Source organism: Nanorana parkeri, unplaced genomic scaffold (assembly GCF_000935625.1).
Source record: "Nanorana parkeri isolate BGI_ZX_2015 unplaced genomic scaffold, ASM93562v1 scaffold1972, whole genome shotgun sequence".
Taxonomy (NCBI): domain Eukaryota; kingdom Metazoa; phylum Chordata; class Amphibia; order Anura; family Dicroglossidae; genus Nanorana; species Nanorana parkeri.
The window spans coordinates 230,106-233,378 of NW_017308240.1; the positions used below are offsets into that span (position 1 = coordinate 230,106).

General features: G+C 41.8%; 1 protein-coding gene across 2 annotated transcripts in view; it reads left to right on the forward strand.

Annotated features, from left to right (window-relative positions):
• LOC108800263 (membrane-spanning 4-domains subfamily A member 4D-like) overlaps positions 1 to 3,273 on the forward strand; it is a 17,250-nt gene that overhangs the window by 1,214 nt on the left and 12,763 nt on the right. The window lies entirely within an intron of this gene.

The window sequence follows — 3,273 nt, forward strand, 5'->3', positions numbered from 1 at the left end:
GGGGCAGTAGCCTGCTATGTGCTGAGTTTGTGCCAAAGGACTACATTAGTAAATGTATTGCCAAAAATAGGCCCCCCGCCCCAAACGTTTGTCTTTAGTTCTCTTTTTTGCCTAGTTGGTGTAAGGTTAGTTGGCCAGGAGCTGTTTTCTTTCATACTCTCTCTGTCTGATTTAAATTTGATCTGGATAATGTAGATATGGATAATGGTTCAAGAGGCTAAGAGGGAGAGAATCATTTACTCTAGTGTGTAAATTTGAGCTCGTGCTTAAAAGCTCTGTAAATAGATTTACATAGTTACATAGTATTTGGGGTTGAATAAAGACATACGTCCATCAAGTCCAACCCCTATAGGTCCACACATCATCTCATTCTTATATAAGTAAAGCTGATTAGGAAACCCTGGAAAATGTGAAATGATCATCTGCAGCTTCAAATAAGAATACAAAACAGTAATATGCAATTTTCCATTGTCACATAACTAACCAACTAATATTTTTATATATATATATCAATCATGTATCATATTTATTTAAGTTATTGCTTTTCATTTTGCATTTTTACTTCCAGACATAATAAAAAGTAGATACAACTGCACCACACAAAAATGTCTACCAGGACCTGTTATCGCAACACAATATTTTGTTTAGTGCCCATTAACTTTACCTTACAATTACAAAGAGAGCAGTAAAACTGACTTACCGGTATATTGGATCGAATGTAGATAAGTCGTATACTGTATGTCTGGCTATAAAAGAGGTCAGTCAATTAGCACTTGATATGTGGGTTTTCTCAAGCAAATAACAGTGTTCCTATCAAGCAACGCGTGTAATCTGAGCTTCAGCTGTTTGTTTCTGAAAACAATTGTCTTTCATCTGTGAACAGACAGTATTATTATTATTATTATTATTATTATTATTATTCAGGATTTATATAGCACCAACAGTTTGTGCAGCGCTTTACAATATAAGAAGCCTGGTGAACACATGTAACAGAGCGCAGAGCTCCAACTATTGGCTACAAATTGTAAATATAAATAATTTGGCAGTATTTCTAATTACATTTTTTTAGACCTAAATATAATACTAAAAACCCTATAAATTACTTTAAGATACAGTATAAAGAGTTTTATTTGAACACCCCTGTATACATATTATACCTGTGCTCTTGTTATAATACACAGGAGATCTTTACGCAATTAGAGTGCCAGGTATTTTTATAGTGCGTTTCTCTAGAGGACTGTCTTGCTTACCATTTACACCTATAGTTACATATCCTCACTTCAGTTACATAACTGGCATGGCTACTGGTACATGCTGTGTGATTCCTCTGCTGACTCATGGTGCACCCTAGAGTCATTGTGCTTGGTTACTGTTATGCAGGAAATGACAACATCGTTACCATCACATTGATTAATATTTTGATGCAGCACTATTATATATAAGCTTGTCATATGTATTACTCTCTAAGAATACATATTTTCCATTTGTTTTTCTTATTTTTATTTATTTCATTTAATTTTTTATATTGCATAAACACTAAAGTGTTTTTTTTCCTGCTTTTGCAGCCAATTTGGGATAACATCTATTTTATATTTGTGACATGTTCCCATTCATATAGCATAAACATAACAAAAAAAATACTTCTTGCAGTTAAAATTTATTTTGCTTGGGTAAGGCCCCATTCACACTGAGCGATTTATAGAGCGATTTTTGCAGCGATATCGCTCATATTTCCACGCGATATCGCTCTATGTAGCTTCTCCAATCCATTTCAATGGAGCTGTTCACATCTCGCCTCTCAATATCGCTCAATATCGCTTGTAGCTCGTCGCTGGTAGCTTGTCGCTCCTACATGACCCTTTTTTTGAGCGCTTTCGAGCGATATTGCTCCTGATTGCATACAGCCCAATAGGAAAAAGTTGTGCGACACGTCGCTCAATATCGCTCGTCGCGCAATATCGCTCAAAATCGCGCGATTTTCATGTCGCTCAGTGTGAATGGGACCTAAGGGTTTCTTTTTTTAGGGGTTAACATTTCTACTTGCTTCTCCTTCTTCTCAGAAGGGGCTGTGAGGGAGTTAAAGGATTGCATTCAAATTTTAAAGGAGAACTATGAGGTGAGTGCTTTTCACTCACCTCATAGTTCTAGCCGACCTGTGACAATGAGACTGTAACAGGTCGGCTCAGTAGATCGGGAGGTGAGTGAACACATAACGGCGTTCGCTCACCAGTCGATCCTGTCACGGCTCTCTGCCATAACAGGGGAGGGGCTGGATTCCCCCCGCTCCGATCCGCCAGCGCTGACTGGCGGATTGGACGGGGGAGGGGGCGGGTACAGCTGGCTCTGCCTCTAGATAGGCAGAGCCAGCTATCAGTCACGCAGCTGGCCGGATCCCGACACAATTGCCGGGATCCGCTTCAGCTGCGGCTTCTCAGTATACCACGAGCAGCAGCTCGCGGTATACTGCGGCGTCTCAGTATACTGAGCCTAGGGTGACGGGAGGACGCTAGTTTGTGTCCTCCCGTTACCCTAAGGAGAACTATGGGGAAAAGCCCTAACCCCATAGTTCTCCTTTAATGAAGTTAATGAGGGAAACACAATCCTCACATTACAGTCCAAAGTCTTTCTATAAGGACAGATCACTGTGAAGATGCTGAGAAAAACTTGGCACCAGCCATGTTGCCTGCTGAAACAAAATATTCAAAGGGTAAGAAATATACCAAATTTTTCGCTCCATAAGACGCACTTTTTCCCCCCAAAAGGCGGGCAAAAATGTCTGTGCGTCTTATGGAGTGAATGTGTGAGAGCTGAGGCGGCGGGGCTGACAGTGTACCCAGTGGTGTGGAATCCCTATCGCCCGATGCCCGGGACATGCAGTTTCAGGCTCCGGGTGAGTTGTATTTTTGTACATTTAGCCCTGCTCCTGACAAGCAGAGCTAAAGGTACAGTGTGGAGCCACCGCTTGTTTTCATTCAAGATTCTGATTAGATCACATCTATGAAAGGAGCAGCGGCGATATAATAATTTTTTTTTTTTAGGTAACAATGGAAAATTGCATATTACTGTTATGTATTCTTATTTGAAGCCACACATAGTCATTTCCAGTGGCGGAACTACCACCGGTGCAGGCTGTGCGGGCGCACCAGGGCCTCGGCCAGGGGGGGCCCAGCACATTCCCAGCACCGGATCGGTACCCAGCGGCCAGCGGGCCCCCCATTCTCTGCGCCGAGAGTGTCGGATCATCCGTTCATCCAACACTCCCGGCGCAGAGAT